Source organism: Callithrix jacchus, chromosome 17 (assembly GCF_049354715.1).
Source record: "Callithrix jacchus isolate 240 chromosome 17, calJac240_pri, whole genome shotgun sequence".
In the NCBI taxonomy this organism is placed as follows: Eukaryota; Metazoa; Chordata; class Mammalia; order Primates; family Cebidae; genus Callithrix; species Callithrix jacchus.
The window spans coordinates 77,933,282-77,957,422 of NC_133518.1; the positions used below are offsets into that span (position 1 = coordinate 77,933,282).

At 41.7% G+C, this 24,141-nt stretch overlaps 1 protein-coding gene across 12 annotated transcripts in view; it reads left to right on the forward strand.

Annotated features, from left to right (window-relative positions):
* MYRIP (myosin VIIA and Rab interacting protein) overlaps window positions 1-24,141 on the forward strand; it is a 468,404-nt gene that overhangs the window by 332,979 nt on the left and 111,284 nt on the right. The window lies entirely within an intron of this gene.

The following is a 24,141-nucleotide window of genomic DNA, read 5'->3' on the forward strand; positions in this document are numbered from 1 at the left end:
ATACATTCCCATAGTAGAATATTCTATAGTGAGAGAAAAAAGAATGAAGTATTTCTGTATGTCTGATATGAAATATCAATATGACAATATGTCTATGCTTAAAAATTTGAGAAATATTTAAGAAAAAGTTGCTCCTGTTATGATATTGGTCTTCTAAAAGAGACAAATATCTCATTCCTACTCTCTCTGTGTCTATATTACATTATTAGTTTAAAATAAAATTAGTATTTTGACTAAGTGTATTAGTTTGTTCTCATTCTGCTATGAAGAAATACCTGGGAACTGGGTAAGTTATAAAGAAAAAAGGTTTAATTGGTTCACCATTCCACATGGCTGGGGAGCCCTCAGGAAACTGAAAATCATGGTGGAAGGCACCTTTTCGCAGGGTGGCAGGAGAGAATGCGTGCAAGCAGAGGAAATGCCAGGTGCTTATAAAACCATCAGATCTCATGAGCACTCACTCACTAGCATGAGAATGGCCTGGAGAAACCACTCCCATGACTCATTTATCTCCACCTGGTCCCACCTTTGACCCAAGGGAATTATTGCAATTCAAGGTGAGATTTGGGTGAGGACACAGAGCCAAACCATATCACTAAGTATCCAGAGTTAGAATCTAAGAACTGAGCTGAAATCAACCTAAAAATCTTGTATTTCTATTCTCTTAGTTTACAGAAGAGAAACCTGAGATTTACAAAATCCAAGATGACTCGAAAAGCTAGACTCAGGAACAAACTTGGAATGAGATTCCCAGTCCCTGGTTCCTGGTTCCTTTTTTTATATGATGTTCTTTGCTGTAGAATTTACCTCACTATTTTATTACAGAGTATCAGTCTCTCTAAGTGGGCTTCCATAAGAGATCACATATAAAACACCAAAGCTAGGCTCTCAGTTGCGCACCCTCAAACGTGAGGTCCCGAAAGGGACCAGGTGGAGACAACTGAGTCATGGGAGTGTTTTCCCCATGCTGTTCTCGCGATAGTGCTCATCATGGCTGTTCTCGCGATAGTGCTCATGAGATCTGATGGTTTTATAAGCATCTGCCATTTCCCCTGCTTGCACTCATTCGCTCTCCTGCCACCAGGTGGAGATAACTGAATCATGGCTGTTCTCACGATAGTGCTCATGAGATCTGATGGTTTTATAAGCGTCTGGCATTTCCCCTGCTTGCACTCATTCGCTCTCCTGCCACCCTGTGAAGAGGTCCTGCCCCTCACTCTTCCATGGAGACAGCTCATGCCAGTGCAGGTAATGACAACTGCACAGCATGATCAAGGCTGAGTAGAACAGGTGTAGAAATTGACGTGGACTGGTGAAGAGTCTGATTCCCAAATGTCATTAAAGAAGTCAGGTGTAATTCTCCTTGGTTCACAGGCTCCCTGGGGCTGACCATCCTTCTGGGTCTCCAGCTTTCATCTTTTGCTTGATCCCTGGATGGGGAAACAGTCACATCCCTGTGATGTACATTGTTTTGCCCCTGATGCTGATATCCCCTGGCACCTTACCTTCAGCCAGCTTTAGCCTAGCAGAAGCATTGGCACCTCTTCCGTGCCATGTGTAGGCCTTAGGAAAGTAGGAGGTGGTCTCGTTTCCCAAGGAACAACTTACATTGCCCCCAACACACACATCTGGCAACATAAGACACATCTCTGATACTGCCATCTTCAGAAACTTCTAAATGAAAAACATCCCCCTACTATAAGTAACTCACCCTTCACCACCTATTTATTTATTTCTCTCTCTTTTATTTTCCCTTGCCCCTGAGAGTAGAGTAGGGAAATGGCTCATTGCTTCAACACTTGGTTTTCTCTGAATTCAGCAATCTTTACCTCAGCACAATTTAGTCTGGCCCAATTTGGACAGGCATGGGCCTGTCTGTTTGTACCTTTGTCTTATGCTGAGAGGCACCATTTTGAGCCCGAAGTTTAGAACATGGCATCTTTGTTTTTGACAGACTGTTAAAGATATGTACAGGGCTAAAGAACTGAATAGAACATCCCTTTTGGCACTGCAGATTCTTAGCCACAAATTAATACACAAAAACCGTTTTAGGTGCATTCCAAAAACCGTTAAAATGACTTGTTGATATGGAGAAGTAAAAGCATTTCTCTACAATCTCATAATGCTATTGATTTTGCTATGAAACTCTTTTCTCATGAGTCATTTCAAACTATTTTTCAAGCAATTCCCCTTCCATAGTTTCATAAGGTTGGAATGAGTGGAGGCCCAACCTCTGTGAATCGTTCTCTTGTGTGTTCTCCCTTCTCTCCTGTCTCAGTTTCACAGTCTCACACACGTGGCTGCACCCCTGGCTATAGCTTCTTTGCAGTTTGCTGCCAGTGTGACTGGAGCATCAGATTGAGGCCACATCTGCCTTTCAGTTCCCCTGCCTCGACGTTGTAAAATAAAGGTTTGTTATTTCGACATTATTTTAGCTCACTGCACCACCCTTTGGTGGTCAGTTTAGAAAACTTTAATAATTAATGAAGATACCATGTACTGGTTATGTAAAAGCAAAATGGGGATAACAACAAAGACCCTGTGGCCTGAAAGTCAGGAACAGAACCGAGACCCTCAAATCACAAAGTGTATTTCATCAAAGCTGCATGGTAGCTATTGTGTTTGAGGAAATTAGTTTTACTACATGGTGTCATGACCTCCCAAAAGCTCTTCCCCTCTATAGCTTGAGGCAACCTTCTGCCCATCTATGTTCCCTTCTTTCCAGGTTATTCACACTTCTGCATGCTTAGCTGTTACGTTTTTTCAAATTGAAATATTTTGTTTACTACTCATGTCCAGTGTCCTCCTGGACAGCATGCAATGGCGTGTTGATACATGTGCAGAAAAAGGGTGAAAGCATTTTTTTTAGTATTTTCTTATGTGTGTATAAGTGCACAAGTAACTGATAATATAATTTGCCTCTGGAGACGGGAACTGGAGGGATGGCAAACATAGGTGAGCAGGAGACTTAAATTTTAAATCCTGTGGCCTATTTATTATTTTTATCTTTAAAAACTAATAGACAAAAAGAGAGGATATTGGCTTCACCATTAACCAGCTATATTTGTTTTCACACAATAATACCTATCTCATGGTTTGTTTTTGATGACTTAAAGGACCCAGCTCAAGGGCAAGCTTCTCATAAGCATTCAGCAAGTGGCAGATCTTACTAATGAATTACATTGCAACCAACATCAACCTAAGTATTTTATTGTGAAAAAATGGTGAAGTTTTATCATATTTTTAGCCTAATATAGCAAAATCCCTGCCTTTTAATTTTCGCAGTAAACTGAAACACTGTGTGTCTATTATAGCTAAAGTCCAGAATTGCTTAATATTAACAGTAATCAGGTCATCTTGTTCCAACAACCAGCTAGGAGCTGAATTTGAAAGGAAGACACCTCACTATATAACTTAACATTACTCTTAGTCAAACAGATGAATAAGCCGAAAAGGAAACTGTACGCGTTTTTGGTAGGAATGCGAAGATGTTATCAGCAAAATAGGCTCACGTCAGTGTGTCTGGACATCAGTGAGGCAGCATTCGATGCAACCCTATGTGTCCCTGGAAATTTGGTTGGAGGAAGATGGGATCATTTATATTCTGAGGATGATGGAGATGAGATGCAGAAAGATAAACTGATGTCTTCAAGGCCACACATTGACTGATGTGGTTGAGGAAAGAATCTGAATGTCCTGGCTGTTCTTTTCTATCTCAGTTCCCAGATCACACAGATTAGCAGGGAAAAGACACAAGATTGTCCTTCTGGGCCAGCTTAGCTCAGAGTACAAATTTTTGCAGCTACAGCAAGAGCAGCAGCCATCCAAATAATCACAGTAAATTCTCTTATTCACTTCAAGCTGATTCTGACAAATAAAGAAGTAAGCTCAATCAGCTTTATAAATAAGAACGCTAAAGAAAGGTTATATTCAAGTGATCCTTATTCCTGCCTCCAAACAACTGAGGCTAAATGAAACCATTTCCTTCCCCATCCTCAAGCTCACTGAATCATACAGAGAAGAATGAATGAAGTGTGAGGGTGGAGCCAAGAGCCATGGAGACCAGCTGATAGATAGAGAAGTTCAGGGCAAGGTCATTGCCAGTGGGCTCAAGTCTAGAGCCGTCCTCTTGAGAGCCAGATAGAGACAGCTGGGGAGGTTCCACAGGGGCTGCAGAGAGGATGTGCTGCTGTGTCCACATCATGGCAATAGCACAAAGCAGAGTCCTAGAAGGTGCCCTCACACCCACCTCCAAATCAGTTCAGAAACATAGTCTCGTATAGACCTATCTTGGGTAATGAAGTTTCGTTGGTTTTTATCCCTATTAATACAGGAACCTGTTAATACAAGACTCCAGCCTCCTGCAAAGCTCTTTTCCCACCCCTTTCTGGCAAGAATCTTGACAAACATCTAAGGCAAGCATCTTGACAACTAACTGTGGCATCTGTGGATTTTTTTTTCACTTTTCTTCTGCTCTCCCATCCCAAGAACAATCTGGGCACTAAGCATCCACTCACCACATCCATTCCCCTGGGTGCCACCAGTGGATTCTTTGGGTGCCCCCCTCTCCTCCTGAGGTCCTCTACTCCATTAGGCACTATGCCCTTTGCATTGGCAAAGCTGCCTTCCACCAGGTGCCCCACTGGTACAAACCCAGAGCTGCCCCGTCAGGGACAGGCTGAAAGTGAAGCAAGTGGCAGATCTTGTCACAGGCAGGCTTGTCACAGGCATTCAGCAAGTGGCAGATCTTACTGGGGAAATATATGTTCCCAATAGTATATGTTTGTATGTATTTTTAAGGGTTAATTTTTCTAGAATATTAAAATGTCTGAAAGATATTGAAAAACATAGCTATATTAAACTCACAACATTGTTTTACATGTAAATATATAATTTATAGTGAAACCAGAATGTTACTTTTCTGGCCTACAATGGAAGCAAATTAATAATATGGGGTATATATGATATTTTGATATACGTATACAATACATAATAAATGCCATGTTGGTAAAAGTGTGGCATGCCCTATGCTTGTACCCTAGATATATTATTTTTGTGTAGTCCTTAAAACCACAATAAAGTCAATTTTTTAACTTTTAAAAAACTCAGTAGAGACAATATTTTACCATAGTGTTTTTTAAAATAAAAATTGACACAAAAAATTCATAATGAACTAAATTTACAGCTTTCAAGTAAAAACAACTTTCTAATAATGTCATGCTGAGCCATATTAGAGACTGAGACACAAAGAAATATATGTCCTCAATAGTGTATGTTTGTAAATATTTTTAAGGGTTAATTTTTCTAGAATATTAAAATGTCTGAAAAATATTGAAAAACAGGAAAGTAGCTACATTAAACTCACAACATTGTTTGACGTTTAAACATTTATAGTGAAACCAGAATTTATTGTAATGTTACTTTCCTGGCCTAAAATGGAAGCAAATTTATCAATAATATTTTCAAAATTTCCTCTTTGCTTATCTTATTTTCAGCTGAGAGTTTTGAATTGTAATAAACGAGTGATGGTAACTCTCAAAGTGTGCTGCACATAAAACTTCAGCAAGAGATCCGAATATACCTCCTGAGTTGGAGAGTGAATGCAGAAGAAACTGGGCATGCGTGAATTATTGCGTGAGAGCGCCACCTATTACAGGGAAAGTACATACAAATAGAAATTAAGGAGATTATAGATGTCCCAGTTTTACATGTGAAATGGAAATATGAGAAATAAAAGGCCCTTATGCATTTTAATGTTTTATTTTTATTTTTATTTTTTATTGCATTTTAAGTTTTGGGGTACATGTGCAGAACATGCAAGACAGTTGCATAGGTACACACACGGCAGTGATTTTTAATAAATATTATAAATTTATTTTTACACAGTCATTCATGTGTCTTGTGGAAAATATATAAATACATGTAAATCAAAAGAAAAAATAATCCAGATTGTCATAAAGATGATTGTCTTCCTATTTTGTTGTACTTTTTCTACACATTTTTGTCTATATATACATAATGCATAGACAAGAAAGGGGGAGCATTGGGTTGGTGCAAGGCAGCCTGGAGAGCTGCCTTGTTCTCAGGGTTTCCAGACAGAGTGCTCCAGGCATCCTGGAATGGAAATGCAAGACTTCTTACGTTAATCTCCTTTGGCAACACCCTCACAGACACAGCTCAGCACACAAACTCTCACCTGACTTAGCCTCAGAAATCCCAGAACCTCACTTCTGCCATGTTCTAGTAAATGAACAACTCACCAAAACCAGCACAGTTTCATGAGGAGCGGGAACTTAGACTTCACCTCTCCGAGGGAAGTGTAGCAAAGAATTCGTGGCCATCTTTTATCTGCCCCATCCCAATGGAAAGACACTTCCGTCAAAGCTCTACTTCAAAGCATCTAGAAGCCCAGAGCTGAGTCCCAAACACAGACACAGCCAAATCACAGACTCACTTGGGCCAGGATTCCCCACTACTCCAAAGGCCCCTTTTGAGTGCTTTCTGTGACATCAAGATCTTTTGATCTTGACAGCCATGAAAGGCTCTGTCTGAGAAAGAAGGAGATTTCACACTCGGTTAGCCCATTGGGAGAAAGATCAGGACTAGTCACCATTGTGACCAGGGCTGGTGTGGCTGGTGACATGGAGGGAAAGGAGGGCCAGTTCAGTGGTGACAGGAACCCTGCCTCCCCATGCACCTGTGCCAACCCACACCTTTCTCTCAACGTTTGTTTTTGGTTCTCTATTTACGGCTTCTTAGCGAGGCTTCTCCTGGAAAGAAAGGCTGGCTTTTCAAGGTGGGCATTTAGGATTTGGTGTCCCCTGGCAGGGGTATTGTTGCAGAGTTATGGGTATGAAGGAAATGGATTGGATCCAGAGAGGGTGAGTGCACTGAGACTAGCAGAATGCAGCTGGGAAGAAGGGCAACTGGGGTCTGCACACAACCCCCACCTGACTTGGCCTCTGAGGCGTGACCACTATGCCAGCAGGCATTCTTAAAGTAAGCTGCCCAGTCATCTCCTCACGTCTGCCTGGCTCTGTTTCTTTCTTTTTTCAATCGCCTCCCTCATAAAGAAGAGTGATCCTCATCCTCGTACAGTGATGGTGGATTCTGCCTCTTACTGTTCATACATCCTCAGGCAGGTCATGGAACTTCCGGTCTCTCCTCTGTGAATAAAGTGCTTGCCCCATAGGGTTGTTGCGAGGGTTGAATGGGTTGATCATATAAGGCTTAGAACCAGGCCTGGCACCCATACCCATGGTACATGTGATCCAGTGGAGGCATGGGGCTTTGCAGGCAGATGGAGCTCAGATCCCAGCCCTGTGACTTACTGGCTTGTATTATCAGTGAGGGTTCTCTAAAGGGACAGAACTAATAAAATAGATATATAAAGGAGTTTATCAAGTATTAACTTCCATGATCACAAGGTCCCACAATAGAATGGCTGCAAGCTTGAAGAGCAAGAAGGACCAGTCTGAGTCTCAAAACTGAAGAACATGGAGTCTGATGTTCAAGGGTAGGAAGCATCTAGCACAGGAGAAAGATGTAGGCTGGGAGGCTAGGCCAGTCTCTCCTTTTCACATTTTTCTGCCTGCTTTATATTCACTGGCCTCTGATTAGATGGTGCCCACCAGATTAAGGGTGGGTCTGCCTTTCCCAGTTCACTGACTCAAATGTTCATCTCCTTTACAGCACCCTCACAGACACACCCAGGATCAATACTTTGCATCCTTCATTCCAATCAAGTTGACATTCAGTATTAACCATCACACTAGCTATGTGACCTTGGGCATGTTATACCTCCTTCAGCCTCATTTTCCTTCTCTGTCTCCCTCTGATTGCCATAGGGATCAGAGAAATTGCACATAGAGGGCCTACAAGCAGCCAGGGTAAATCAGACACACATCTCCTCTCTTCTCTTCCAGGCTTTTCTTCCTTCTCACTATTTGTCAGTTCTGGCATCTTACCCTTAGCAAGATGCTTCACATTAATGGCAGTTGTCATGTATCAACTGAACACGACACTTCCAGCCTCTGAGCCATGTCTGTCTGCAAATTCCTAGTTACATACTCAGGGGTCCCAGCATGAGGGCTGTTCTCTTCCATCCAGACTCAGCTTCTCATGACTTGTCAAAACTGATTGCTCTGACTCTGTGCTCAAGGGCCTTGCTGCTGTCAGGGCTGAAGGATTCCTATCTTCCAAGCACCTGGATGGCATTCTGTTGTTTTCTTCACAGCACTGAATCAGTACTACCTTCTCATGGGCTCTTTAGGACCTGCCCAATCTACCTCAAACTCCGTGGTTCTTAAAGTGTGATCCGCGACTTGCAGCATCGTCAGCAGAGAAGCTATCTGAAATGCCAGTTCCCAGACCCCAGCCACACCTCCTGAATGGGAAACTCCGGTCTGGGGCCCAGCAAGCTAGCTTTAACAAGCCTTCCAAGAGATCCTGATGCATATTCAAGTTTAAGAACTGCTAAAGGTTAAGAAACACCTTAGCCCCCACATCTAGAGTTTTGGTTAAGATAAAATGTAAGAATCAAATACATTTCCTGCTAAGTCTGTTTTCCTATTAATTTACTGCTTACACCTACGTCCTTTCAAAAAGGAGTGAATGAGGGCTTAGGATCAACAATGATGTTGATGGTAACAAAAAAAATAGCATGTATTGAAAAGTTACCTTGGTGAGGCACTGTGCTGAGTAATTCCCATGTGTTTGTGTCATTTAATCTTTATAAAAATCTGATGAAATATTTATTCTCTTCATTTGCATCTGAGGAAATAAAATTTCTTAAAGGTTAAATACATTTCCTGCAACCAAATTTGAAGGAGAAAAAAACTGTTTTTTGTTCTTGGGGTTTTTGTTTTGTTTTTTGCAAACTGTATCACTGTACCTTGAGTTTATTTGAAGGTCCCTGTATCCAAGGAACTATTTAGAAATAATAATTCCTAAGAGTTGAGTCTCACTAAGCAGAATAGGAGCAAGTGATGTTAGTAGCAAGGCCATCGCTGGGACCTCTCCTCAATGCTGAGTAGTCAGGTGGGTGAGCTGCCAACGGCAGGTGACAGACCCAGTTGGAACGTTCCATGCAGACCTCAGCAGGTGGGAGACGGTGTACACGGTCATTGAGGGAAACTGTGCCTGCACAGCTTTACTCTATAAAAACATGTAACAAACATCTGAGTCCCAAATGATGTCAGTTGTTGGCCCTAATGGGTAGTAAACCAAGGTCCTCCTACTGCCCCTATACGGTGGTCCATATAGAAGAGCTTTTATTTTTACTTCCTTAGAAAAAGAAGAAAAGAGCTCTTTTGTTTTACTTCTTTAGAAGAAAACGCCTTATAATATGACTTAAATCTAATGAAGATTTTGTTTTTTCTGAGTTGAAATGGCTGCCATTTCTTAGTGCTTAGCTATATTCAGGTTCTCTAGTAGATGCTTAAGCATATTAGGTCAATGAAGCCTCATTAAACTCCAGCAGATAAAGATTAGCATCTCCATTTTTGCAGGTAAGGAACATGGCACCCAGAGAGATCAGCAACTTGCTTTTGGTCACTCAGGCGGTAAATAGTGAAGTGCAGTCTGACACCCAGCCCAAGTTCTGCAGGCACCAGGGTGCTTTTCACAGGCTGCAAACAGATCCCAGATATAGTTCCTTTCTTCCCTTCTTGTAGGCAAGTGGGTCACAATTCTACAGACTTAGATTTCTATTGGAAATGGCCACTTGCTGTAATCTATGAAGTGAGTTATTAGGGTTACTGGGATCTAGTGCTCATAAGCTAACATTGGTATAGGTGCCGGGCATTTCCCGCCCTTTCCTTTCCCCTGCTCTGCTCTGTGTTCCTGGGATTGGACAGTGAGGGGGTACAGTGCTGACTCTCACAGGCTGTGCTACGCAGACTCCCTTCTCAGCTTGGCCAGTATCAGGCTATGCAAAGAGGTGAGAGAGCAGAAGGAAGACAGCAGACAGGGTACAGCATATTTCCTGTCTCTCTGCCTGAGGCAGCATCTCTAGAAGCAGCTGCACCTTCTCTGTGGCCCCAGCTCCCAGCTCTAGGATACACTGCCTGTTCCCTTATCCCTCTGGCCTTGAGTTGGGAGAAACGTCTCTATTCCTAGTCTCTGAGATGCCTCACCATTCTCTCTCAGGAGCCCTAGCTGTTTCATCATCTGTATAACCAATCATCTATATTAGCATCCCTCTGAAAGACCTAGAATGCTTTCTCTTTCACTGCTGTTGAGTGTGTTATCGGTGGTTGCTGAATCTTCTCATTCTGTATTCTTAACCTCTGTTAACCTCAGTAAGGAAGGCACCAGGTTTGAAGAGGCCAAAGAAAAGACCCAGAGCCAGCAAGCAAGATGTGGGGTTTTATTAGGGGCTTACATACAGAGGAGAGAGTCCAGGGGCAGCAGGCTGGACAGGGGAACTGACATATACAGAAACAGTCCAGTGGTAGCAGGCTGGACAACATATCCACCTTCCTACAGTCCAGTGGTGGCAGGCTGGACAACATATCCACCTTCCTACAGCCCAGTGGTAGCAGGCTGGACAACATATCCACCTTCCTGCAGTCCAGTGGTAGCAGGCTGGACAACATATCCACCTTCCTGCAGTCCAGTGGTAGCAGGCTGGACAACATATCCACCTTCCTACAGTCCAGTGGTGGCAGGCTGGACAACATATCCACCTTCCTACAGTCCAGTCCAGTGGTAGCAGGCTGGACAACATATCCACCTTCCTACAGTCCAGCCCAGTGGTGGCAGGCTGGACAACATACCCACCTTCCTGCAGTCCAGTGGTAGCAGGCTGGACAACATATCCACCTTCCTACAGTCCAGTGGTAGCAGGCTGGACAACATATCCACCTTCCTGCAGTCCAGTGGTGGCAGGCTGGACAACATATCCACCTTCCTATAGTCCAGTGGTGGCAGGCTGGGCAACATATCCGCCTTCCTGCAGTCCAGTGGTAGCAGGCTGGACAACATATCCGCCTTCCTATAGTCCAGTGGTGGCAGGCTGGACAACATATCCACCTTCCTGCAGTCCAGTGGTAGCAGGCTGGACAACATATCCACCTTCCTACAGTCCAGTCCAGTGGTAGCAGGCTGGACAACATATCCACCTTCCTACAGTCCAGTCCAGTGGTAGCAGGCTGGACAACATATCCACCTTCCTACAGTCCAGTCCAGTGGTAGCAGGCTGGACAACATATCCACCTTCCTACAGTCCAGTCCAGTGGTAGCAGGCTGGACAACATATCCACCTTCCTGCAGTCCAGTGGTAGCAGGCTGGACAACATATCCACCTTCCTACAGTCCAGTCCAGTGGTGGCGGGCTGGACAACATATCCACCTTCCTACAGTCCAGTCCAGTGGTAGCAGGCTGGACAACATATCCACCTTCCTGCAGTCCAGTGGTAGCAGGCTGGACAACATATCCACCTTCCTACAGTCCAGTGGTGGCGGGCTGGACAACATATCCACCTTCCTACAGTCCAGTGGTAGCGGGCTGGACAACATATCCACCTTCCTACAGTCCAGTGGTAGCGGGCTGGACAACATATCCACCTTCCTACAGCCCAGTGGTAGCAGGCTGGACAACATATCCACCTTCCTACAGTCCAGTGGTAGCGGGCTGGACAACATATCCACCTTCCTGCAGTCCAGTGGTAGCAGGCTGGACAACATATCCGCCTTCCTATAGTCCAGTGGTGGCGGGCTGGACAACATATCCACCTTCCTACAGCCCAGTGGTAGCAGGCTGGACAACATATCCACCTTCCTGCAGTCCAGTGGTAGCAGGCTGGACAACATATCCACCTTCCTGCAGTCCAGTGGTAGCAGGCTGGACAACATATCCACCTTCCTACAGTCCAGTCCAGTGGTAGCAGGCTGGACAACATATCCACCTTCCTGCAGTCCAGTGGTAGCAGGCTGGACAACATATCCACCTTCCAGCAGTCCAGTGGTGGCACACTGGACAACATATCCACCTTCCTACAGTCCAGTGGTGGCGGGCTGGACAACATATCCACCTTCCTGCAGTCTAGTGGTGGCGGGCTGGACAACATAGTTGCACAGCTCAGTAGCCACAGGCTGGGCAGGAAAACCACAACCACTTGCAAACAGCATGTAGTTTATGTAGCATTTTCACTTAACACCCTCCCCTTAGCGACCTCCACCTAGCAGCCTTCATTTAACCAAAACTCAGGGCCTCAATCCCCTATATGGCATGTGTTCCACAAGACAGGCCAGGGGTTGAGATGTTTATCAAAGATAAAGAATAAATCTCCAGGTTGGCAACACCTGGATTCCCCAGCTTGGAACACACATTCCTGTGCATGTGCCATACAGGGACATTCTAAGGGGTTGCTTCAATCACTGCCGTCAGGTGCATTTACCCTGCACACACAAGCCAAAGCACAGCTGACGGATCACGTGTTTACCATTTTCAGGAGGTATACTTCATTTTTCACAAATCATCAAGGTCGTTTTAAATTGGTCATGGATTTTAATTGCTGCTGTGCTTAGTTTTTTACCTACAAAAATGTTAGTTCAGCTTCATCATTCTCAATTTAGTTTGTCGCAGATTCCTTCGTGGACCTTCTATGTAGAATGATTTGAATTTGTCTCAACAGTATTATTAGCACTGTATTTTCTTATAACTATTGTGTCTGAATTTGGGAGTAGCATTTTAATTATTCAATTCTTCTTTAAAACTTTTTATAACCCGGTTCAGTTATTTTTCCTTAAAAAAAAATGACAAGGGGAGAAACAAGTTAACTGTCTCATCCTACTAAGTGGATTTTGGTCAAAATTTTAAAGAAAAAAAATTATGGCCTGGCGCAGTGGCTCACTCCTGTAATTCCAGCACTTCGGGAGGCTGAGGCAGGCGGATCACTTGAGCTCAGGAGTTCACGACCAGCCTGGCCAGCATGGTGAAATCCCTGTCTCTACTAAAAATACAAAAACAATAAAATTAGCCGGGCTTGGTGGCAGGCACCTGTAATCTAGCTACTCGGGAGGCTGAGGCAGGAGAATCGCTTAAACCCAGGGGGCAGAGGTTGCAGTGAGCCAAGAAAGCACCACTACCCTCCAGCCTGAGCGACAGAGTGAGACTCCATCTCAAAAAAAAAAAATCATGGCACCTCCAAAAACACCCAGCTAATTTTGCTACACATGGGAATCTTGCTAAAATGCAGATTCTGATTCAGCAGGTCACAGTGTGAGTGTGGAGGTCTGAGATTATGCTTTTCTATCTAGCTTCCAGGCTGTGCCCACACTGCTGTTCTGAGAACCACACTGGGAGTAGCAAGATCTTCGGGATCTCACAGAGTCTCTCCCGTGTAAACTCTTACTTTGCACAGTGCCCTACTGTGCTGGGGAAGAAGGCCTAGGAATGCCTTGCATCTTCACTGGCAGCCAGGGCCCGAGCCGTGTTTCATGTAGGCTGTCCCTTCCTTCTCATAACTATTGTTTTAGTCTAATGAGCCAAAATCAGTCTGGCATTCCTAGGTGAAACTTTAATGTGATTGTAATTTCAGTGCTGTTCTGTGTGATTCCAGTCTGTCTTCTAATGAGAATACACATGTTTATACATTTACTTGTGTCACAGAAAAAGAAATTCAAAAACTGCTTGCACAGCAAGTGCCTGGAAGTAATTAGTATTCGAAGTGTGATGTTGAGTAGGTTGCTTTAGGGAAACAGCACAATGGTATTAGATTTTATTCTGACTCTGATGCATGCAGCTTTCTATTTCCTTGGACTCTGAAGCAAAAGACCCAATTTGCAATAAGAACACTATTAGGGTTTCTGGAACAAAAACAACCTGATCAGATGTCCAGGCACTGACCCAAGTCCCAGAGTTGCCTCTAGTTCAGTCAGTGACATGCCAGCAAATTACTTGTTTGCATTTTTCTCAGTAAAATAGGATAATGATCATTTATACCTGCGACATACCCATTACCAGCCTAACACTACCTGTGTACCAAGGAGGTCCTAAATCTATATTTCTAGTTCAAATTTCTACCCTCCTAAGAAAATATATTTATATATATATCTATGTATTATATATCCAGGCTGGTATGTCCAAATGCTCACCAGGTCTTAGTACCTGGGGATGTGATGGGCACCCCAAATATAATTGTCCTACCTAAATTTTCTGCCTTCCCTCAAACCTGATCCTCTTCCTGTATTCCTATCCTGGCTAGTTATGTGACCATCACAACCCACTCATCCAAGCCCAGGAGCATCACTTCCTGTTACACTGTGAGCTCACTGGGGCAGCACTTGCTGTTAGCCTCCTTTATAACCCCAGTATTTTGAACTAGACTTGGCACAGCAAAATGCTCAAAAAACATGCCTATTTAGAACTAAACTCCTTAAAGATGGATGGTCCATACAGACCTAGAAGTTATTTATGAGAATTATGGAGAATTGCCGTTGTGAAAAATTGCAACATGTCTACCTGCCCCCATGCTAAAAAAAAAAAAAAAAAAAAAAAAAGTGGGAATACAGTTTTTCTATTAGTGATTTCTATGCCAGGGTTTAGTGAACTCCCATGAATCTGAAATCCATATAAGCAAAGTTTGGTAGTGTTTTAATTCTTATTTTTATATCCTGTACCAACTCTTATCTAGATGTATCTCTATATTTGTTGATTACTTTTTTTTACCATATTTCTTGTAGCCTGTCACCCTCACTCCCCAATGCATTCCTGCTATGTACCAGTATCGTAATAGGTGCTTTGTGACATTGTCTTAATTTCACAGCCTGTGAGGTAGATTTTATAAAAATCATTTTTAAGTGCAAAGCAGGTTCAAAGGGAGTGCATGACTCTCCCAATATCACAGACAAGTAAGTGAGGAGGGTAGAACTTCCATCTTATTCTCTCTCTGGCTACAGGCCTTCCTAATACACTTTAGGACATATCATCTTCCTTCCTCTTACTTAGAAAGTTTCATCAAAGTTGTAGTATCTTTCTTCTCTGTTTATAAAATAGTATATATTTATGCAATTTGAAAAATTAAAGTTACCCATAATACCCCATTCAGAGATATCAGCAGTTACATTTTGGCACATTATCTTTCAGAGTTTTCTTTTTCTATTTATAGCTATGTATTTAAACATACCACACTGTTTTAATTATTATATATTTGTAATATATCTTAAATCTGATAGGATAAGTTTCCCCCTTTCCCATATTTTCTCTTTTCCAAACTTGGAAAATATGTACAAACATATAATCACTACTACAATCAAGATATAGAACATTTCCAACTTCTTGAAAAATTTCCTTGTACCCCTTTGCTGTCCCACTGCTGGCTTCATGTAACCAATGATCTACTTTTTGTCAATGTAGATTAGTTTTGCTTTAAAATCTTATATAAGTGGAATAATACAGTTGTAATTTTTATTTAAGTATTCTTTTATTTAGTATAATGTTTTTGAGGTTCATTCATGTCATTTATATCAGCAGTTCCTTTTTTCCTTTTTTCAGACAGGGTCTCCTTCTGTTGCCCAGGCTGTTGTGCAGTGGTACAATCATAGCTCACTGCCACTTCAAACTCCTGGTCTCAAGCTGTCCTCTTGCTTCAGCCTCCCAAGTAGCTCGGACTATAGTCGCATGCCACCACGCCCCGTTAATTTTTGTATTTTTAGTAGAGATGAGTTTTTGCCATGTTGCTCAGGCTGGTCTCAAACTCCTGGATTCAAGTGATCCACCCACCACAGCCTAGCAAAGTGCTGGAATTACAGACGTGAGCCACAGTGCCCTGCCAGCAGTGCCTTTTTATTGTTGAGTAGCAGTCCATTCGTGCATGCAGTTTACTTTGTTTATCCATTCACCTGCTGATGGGCATTTAATTGGCTTCTATTTTTTTTTTTTTGGCTGTTATGAATAAAATTGCTATACGTTTTCTTGTACAGTCTTTTCATTTTTCTTAGACATATTTCATAGGGACTTGCAAACAGAAGCCATTGTCTGTGTCTTGCGCAGTGGTGAGACAAGAGAGTGGATCTCTATGCCCCATGTACAAGTCTTGGTGTAGAAATATCATTTCTGTTGAGTTCCATACCTGACAATGGAATTGCTGTATTGTATAGTAATCGCTATATAGTTAAACTTATAAGAACTCACCAAACTGTTTTCTACTAGCTACATAGGAGAGATCCAGTTACTCCATATCATTATCAGCACTGGGTATTGTCAGTCTTTTCAATATTAGCCATTCTTATATATACCATATCTTTCATCCCTTCATCCATTGTTAGACACCTAGGTTAATTCTATATCTTGGCTGCTATGAATATCGCTGCAGTAAACATAGGGGTGCAGATATCTCTTCAGTATAATGATTTCCTTTCGTTTGGATAAATTCCCAGTAGTGGAATTGCTGAATCACATTTGTAGTTTTGTGAGAGACCTCCACACTGTTCTCCATAGTGGCTATACTAATTATAGTCCCACCAACTGTGCATAAGAGTCCCCTTTTCTCTGCATCCTCACCAGCATTTGTTATTTTTTGTTCTTTTGATAATAGCCATGCTAATTAGGGTGAGATGCTACCTCATTGTGGTTTTGATTTACATTTCTCTAATGATTAGTAATTTGAGTATTTTTTCACATATTTGTTGGCCATGTGTATATGTCTTTTTTAAAAATGTTTTATTTTTGTGGGTACATAGTAGGCATATATATTTGTGGTGCACATGAGATATTTTGATACAGGCATGCAATGCATAATAATCATGCCATGGAAAATGGAGATCCATCCCCTCAAGCATTTACCCTCAAAATTAGATTGTGTTACCATCTTAATTTTATGATTTAAATTATTTTAAAATGACAGTTAAATTAGTATTGACTATAGTCACCCTGTTGTGCTATCAAATGCTGGGTCATATTTATTCTAATGATTTTTTGTACTCATTAACCATCTTCATCTCCCTCCTCACCTCCCACTACCCTTCCTTCTCAGCCTCTAGTAACCATCCTTCTACTCTCTATCTCCACGAGTCCAACTGTTTCAATTTTTAGATCCCACAAATAAGTGAGAACATATAATGTTTGTCTTTCTGTGCCTGGCTTATTCATAATGGAGTACTGTTCAGCCCTGAAAAAGAATGAGATCCAGTCATTTGTATGTCTTTTAAAAAAAAGTGTTTTCAGATCATTTTCCCAATTTTTTAATTGGATTGTTTGGTTTTTTGCTGTTGCTTCAGTTCCTTATGTATTCTGAATATCAGCTCATTGTCCAGTTAATAGTTTGCAAATATGTCCTCCCATTCTGAAGGTTGTTTTTTCACTCTGTCAGTTGTTTCCTTTGTTGTGCAGAAACTGTTAATTTAATTCCATTTGTTTATTTTTGCTTCTGTTGCCTGTGCTTTTGAGATCTTATTTATAAAATCCTTATCCAGACCAATGTCCAGAAGCATTTCCCTATTTTTTCCTAGCAATTTTATCACTTTAGGTTTCACATTTAGGTCTTTGATCCATTTTAAGATGATTTTTGTGTAAGGTAACAGGTGGAAGTCTAGTTTCATACTTCTGTATATAGATACTCAGTGTTCTCAGCACCATTTGTGGAAGAGACTCTCCTTTCCCCAGCGAGTGTTCTTGGCACCTTTATTAAAAATCAGTTAGCTGTAGATATATGGATTAATGTTGGGGTTTTCTACTCTACTTCATTGGTTTCTGTGTCTGTTTTTATGCCAGTACCATGCTGTTTTGGTTACAACAGCTTTGTGGTATGTTTTGAGGTCTGATAGTGTAATGCCTCCAGCTTTGTTCTTTTTGATCAGGATTGCTTTGGCTATTCGAGATCATTTGTGATTCTATACAAATCTTAGGACTTTTTTTCTATTTCAATGAAGAATTTTATTGGTATTTTGATAGGCATTGCATTGAACCTGTAGACTGCTTTGGGTAGTATGCTGTTGATTTTTTAAAAGCTTTTGCATTTTAAAAGATTATCATGCTTAAGGTTGTGAAACTATATAGAGCTAAGAAACTTTGTGTGATCATCCTCGGGGATGTCAGGGATAACTTGGAATCTTTCCTTCTTCCTTTCCTTTCCTTTTCCTTTCCTTTCCTTTTCCCTTTCCTTTTTTCTTTCCTTTCCCTTTCCCTTTTCCTTTCCCCTTTCCCCTTTCCTTTCCTTCTTCTGGTTTTTTTTTTTTTGAGATAGGGTCTGGCTTCATCACCCAGGCTGGAGTACAATGGTACAATTTTGGCTCCTTGCAACCTCTGCATCCTGAACTCAATCTATCCTACCTCCTTAGCCTCTGGAGTAGCTGGGACTTCAGGCATGCACCACCATGCCTAATTTTTGTATTTTTTGCAGAGATGGGGTTTTGCCATGTTGCCCAATCTGGTCTCAAACTCCTGAGCTCAGCAATCTGCCTGCCTCCACTTCCCAAACTGCTGGGATTATAGGCATGAGCCACTGCATTCAGCCAACTTGGAATCTTGTAAAAAAATAAGTCAGAGAAATCAAGCATGGACAACTCTGGACAGTTCACATTGGAAAGCTTTTCCCTATAAATCTCATCATGAGGAGAGCATCTCCCTTCCTTCCCAAGCCACCTCTCGTACTCACCTACTGAAGCTGAGAAGCAGCAGCTTGATGAGATAAAATGCCTGGGAAAGAAAGCAGGTAGATTTTGATTTCTCACCCATTTGTGGGAATGATCCAGAACCCAAGACCAGTGGGACACTGATAGTCCAGCCATGCGCAAGATGCCTTTGGCCTGGCTTTTCAAACCATCCTTTCCTCACTTTGCGCTCTTTGAACAGAGTAATCCAGCAGCACTGTTGGCAAGGGCCCTGATCTGCTTTGTAATCCGTATATGTCTAACACAGTGCCTAGCACATAGTGGGCCCTCAATACATTGTGAAAGAACGAAAGAATGAATGAGTGAACAAATGAGTGAGTCATGCACAGATGCAAGATTCCATTCAGCGTCCTGCTGACACAAAGGTTTTTCTCATGTAGCCTTGCCTGCAGTTGCACATGTTTAGCTGGAAACCAGACACCTGAGCATGGGCCAGGGAGCAGTACAATCAGCAAGTCCACCCTGAGTGCTGAGGTCCTCCCAGCCCTCTCCCCACACCTCTGCCCCATGGACCACATGCATCCTGTGAGTTTCCTCTGAGCCACGAGTTTTTAAATAAGTGAAATAAAATCACTAATATCAAATGAGGATAATGACTGAGCCTTCCCTGGAAGCTCCAGGGAAGACCTTCCAGAAAACCTCTCTACATTAACTCTAAGTCATATCATAATCTAAAACACATTACTGCTTGTTCCTGACAGAAAGTAAGTTTAGTTTTAAAATTGACAATAATTGTGTATATTTATGGGGCACAAAGTGATATTTTGATATATGTACATTGTGGAATAATTAAATCAAGCTAACTAACATGTATGTCTCACACAGACTTACTTTTGTGTGTAACATAAAGCACATTACTTTTAAGGAAAAGTGTTCTGCTCTCTAAATTGACCTGTGGTTTTGCAGGTCATTCCCCAAGGATTCACTGTTGTCTTCCACCTCCCTGCAGCCCAAGGCTGATGCCCTGATTCCACTCTGAGACTTGAGCAAGCTGAGGCATTCTATTTTAAGTTCATTAAAATGCTTCAGAATGCCATAGAGTTTTGGTATAAGCAGTGAATGGAGAACTCATGTGATGATGCACTTGGAGTCCTCCTAGGCTGTCTAGAATTTAGAGCATGGTGTTAGGACTCTTGGTTGCAAACAATAAAAACTCAACTCAAAACGACTTGAAAAAGCAAGAGAATCTGTTGGCTCATGTAATGGGAAGGTCCAGGGATTGACTTCAGGCTTGAGTAGATACAAGCGTTCTGAGTTTAAAAACAGAATCCTGTTCCACCCCATTGTCAGATCTGCTTTTGCACCTCTAAGCTTTCATTCTGCCATGGAGCTAGCCTGCAGAAAGGGAGCATCTATTACCAAGATAACCAGTAGAAACTCCCAGTTCAACCCCAAAGGTGGGTCTGAGTCATGAAACCATCACCACTAGTGCCAGGAGTAGTACCCACCCTTCCAGAACTACATAGACTAGGTTGGAGAGGGAGGGAGGAGTGTCCCAAAAGGAAAAGAAATGTCCCTTTTTGAAGAGTGAGGGACATAGTAACAACTCTCTTCCACTGATTCCATGTGGACGCTTAGAACTGCAGAGCTGAGCCTTTCTGGTGGCCAGCTGCTCAGAGAGCAGGGCAGTGTGTGGAAGAGGGAGCCTGGAGAACATTTCTGTTCTGCAGTTGCATTTCTTTTGGGCTTTTAAAGATATCAAATAAATCATAAGCCCAGAGGACATGATTTCCAGAAGCAAGGCTTTCTGTATTTCCTTTCTTTTCTGTTATATTATTCTAAATTCTGAAAATGGCTTTATCGGTGCTTTTTAAGTAAAAATGACAGATGCTTCTTGTAATAAATTAAAATTCTATAGAAACAAATTGGAGAGAGAGCACAAGAGCGAGCCTCTGTTCATGCTGGGTGCCTGTGAATAGTACTTGCACATGGTTGCAAGCTCCCAGTTTTTAATCCCTGCTCAAGCGGTTGCTCCTTTGAGTAAGAAACTTACTCTTTCTGCGTGTTGATTTATGCATTTATGAAAAGAGGACTCATCATTTTAGAGTTATTAGAAGAAATCATCAAGCCCTTTTCTGATGCCAGGCACCTTACTGTTTATATTATTTAATCTTCAAACAGCCTGATAAAGTGGCTACTGTCATCATCCCTGTCTTATAGATGAAGAAACTGAGGCTTAGAGGGATGAAGTAGTGTGCTCAGGACCACACTTGTAGTTAACACCAGGGCCTGGGACACTACCGCCAGCCCCCGCACCCGTGCACCTGCCACTGCACTGTTCCCTGCGAAAATTAAATAGGATGATGCAAGGAAAACTTTTGGCACAGTGCCTCAGACACAGCAAGCACTCAAAAAATTGTGCTTATTTTTTCATAATAGTGATACTAATGATACGATGAACTTTTACGTGAAATTATGGATTTAGTATATTGTGTTTGACAGCTGCATTTTCTCCCTCCATAAGGAAGACAACCCTCTCAATTCCATTTTTTCTGCTGAACCAGAGGGGAGAAGATAATGCTTGCCTTCTGTCCTTTCATTCTCCTTCCTGAGCTGCATTGGGGGACCAGAAGTGGGCTTTGCCATGAACCAATTGGCGACCCTTTCAGGGGTTTCTCCTTAATGTGAGACCACTTTGAGAGGGACTTTAGAATCTCACACCATGGGTGGGAAGTGTACATTGGTGCAAGCTTCCTGAAAGAGTCACATCTTTGAACCTGGCTGCTTTACTTCTAGGATCCACAACTGTGGATATGTGAAATCATTTGGCTGGCAGCATGTGTGTCACAGAACCATTTTTCATGCAGAAGAAATGGGAAGGATTCAAGGTCCAAACATCGGAGCTCAGTTATGTAAATCTTGCTATATCTATACTATGGAGAACTCTGAGGTGACTGAAGATGTCATGAGAGAAGATTGTTCAGTAACATTGCAGTCAATCAGGAATGCTAAGTGGAAAAAACAAGTTATAAAACAATGTCTATCCATCACATGCTGGATTTTATTGAGTGTCTACTAGGTGCACTTTAGTGGTCTAGGCACATCGGATACAGGAGTGGGAAAAAAATTCTGTCTTCCTTGAGCTTACGTTCTACCTAGGAGGAGAAATAGATAACAAACAAATTAATAATTAACTTAATTAATGTGTTAATATAGTGATTATTGTCATAATTACTTAATCATAGGCAATTATATATCACTAAACAGCAGGTACAAAGAAGTATTCTATGAAAATATGAGGAATAAAATCAGAGTAAGAGGACAGACGTGGTGGCGTGGTGGTGGTGTTTTAGCAAGGGTGGTCAGGGAAGGCCTCCCAAGGGAAGTGGTATTTGCACAGAGACCTGAATGAAGTGATGGATTGAGCCTATCTGAGACTATCTGTGGAGAACTGTGTTATAGGCAGAGGGAGGAGCAAGATCAAAGCCAGTGTGAGCATGTTTGCTGAAAGATAGTGTGAACACTGTGTGTACTGAAACACACATGTGCTCAGGAAAACCCATTTGTGGCCTTTTCTCTTCGTTGGAGTCACTGTTTTAAAGGGGCACACCTCCCCACTGCCACCATCACTGTTGCCTGGACACTCCAAGTGGCTGCCCTGCTACTGCCCCACAGCCCCTTTCTGCAAAACTTTGTGGAAAGAGGGAGCACATCGTCCCTGTTGCAAAACTCAGTCTCTCAGAGCCACGCTGGCCCTGGAGCCCCTTCAGCACCAACCAGCTTTAGACTGACTTCTTGGTCCCTGCCTTCTCTGTGCCTGCATGAATACACACACACAAATACACACACATATACACATGCATACACACAAATACACATGAGCACATGCACATTTGCACACACACACACTCCCATTATGAGTTCCAGGACCCCTCCCAGTCTTTATGTAGGCTGATTACAAACACCTTGCATGGAAGTCTGAAAGAACACTCATCTAATGCCAGGTTCCAGTAGTAGAACTTTGGGTAGTTTTCTAAATCTTCTTTTGCTTGTTTTTGTTTCAGTGTTTTATAGGAATACATGTACTTGGTTAAAAGAAATTCAGACAGTAAAAGATATTAAATTAAAAGGATTTCATGTCCCCAACTTTTTTCCAAGTCCCAGTCCCCCAGAGAATCACATTCAAACATTTCTGGGGGCTACCGCTATACTCCTACATAATATGTTTATCTTGCCATTTATTGATTAGTCTTTAGACTTTCATGAATAGATGACTTTTTCCTACCTCCTTACCTTCCCCTTGAAGTTTTATTAAAAATTTTAATTCTATGCTGGTGAACTCTATGGCTTTAATAGCACATTGAAACCATTATCTTTGGTATATATACCTTACACAGTCTGTCTTAACTGCATTCTCTAAAATTTTGACCCCACTCTGCAAGATGGAAAATTAGCATCTCTGAACTACCCTCATCATTCTCTTTCTCTCTACATCCAGGTTTCTATCAGGCTATCAATGATTTTTTTATTTTTCTTTCAATAACAAATGTAAATATCTTGACAGTATGCTCCTTTTATGTTTTATCTATAAATAGGGTGAAAATCAAACAGTTTCTAAATTATATAAATATTATTTTCTAGAGACCAAAGTTGTGACTTAATAAAGAGAAAAAAAAAACCTGTCATTCTTGGCTGTAACACTTGGGCTACTGGAAGAAAAATGGGTCATCTTTCTTCTTCCACTCAATTAGTTTACAAAACCTTACAACTTTTAATTTGCTTCACAGAGCATATTTTCTTGGGCTGTTTTTGGTTTTGGTTTTGGTTTTCCCAAAGTTTCTAATGGCTTATGTGTACTCTTGTTGGCAAAAGAAAGTTGTGGCTCCTTCTTCACCACTTCTCTTCATCCATGTAGATTCTTAATTATACACTTATTGAATGGCCCGTTTGGGCCTACCTTCCAGATCTGCTGCACGATCCCAGGACTTCTCTTCACTGTACTCCTGGGACAGTTTCCTTCTTTTTAGAGTCCCAAGATCCTCTTCCTTGCGTGGCTTTTGGTTGTCCTGCAATATACCTTGAGAATTTTCTTTTCCAGAAAGCAATCTTACATATCTGAAAATATCTTCATTTTGCCCTCTTGGAATGATGGCTTAGCTGAATACAGAAGTCTAAGTTCATGTCATTTATTCTTAGAAAATCTATGCTATACTGTCTTCTAGCATTCATTGTTACTGATTTAAAATTTTAGCATCATTATTTTTGTCCATTTGCAAAATATTTTTTTCTGTCTGAAGCACCTAAATTCTCCTTATCTTTGAGGATCTGAATTTTCATGAAGATGTAGCAAGGTAGGTTTACCTGCTTTATTTTGTTTTATGTTTCATTTACTATTTGAGCAAATTGGTAGGTCCTCTTAACCTAAAGACTTTTCCCTTTCTTAGCTTGGGGAAATTTTCTTCTATCATGTCTTTGATTTTTTTCCCTCTCTTTCCTTTTCTGTTTTCTCCCTTTTTGGAATTCTGTTAGATGCTGAATCTCCTGAATTGATCCCTCATGTCTCTTTTCTTTCATATATTCCATGTG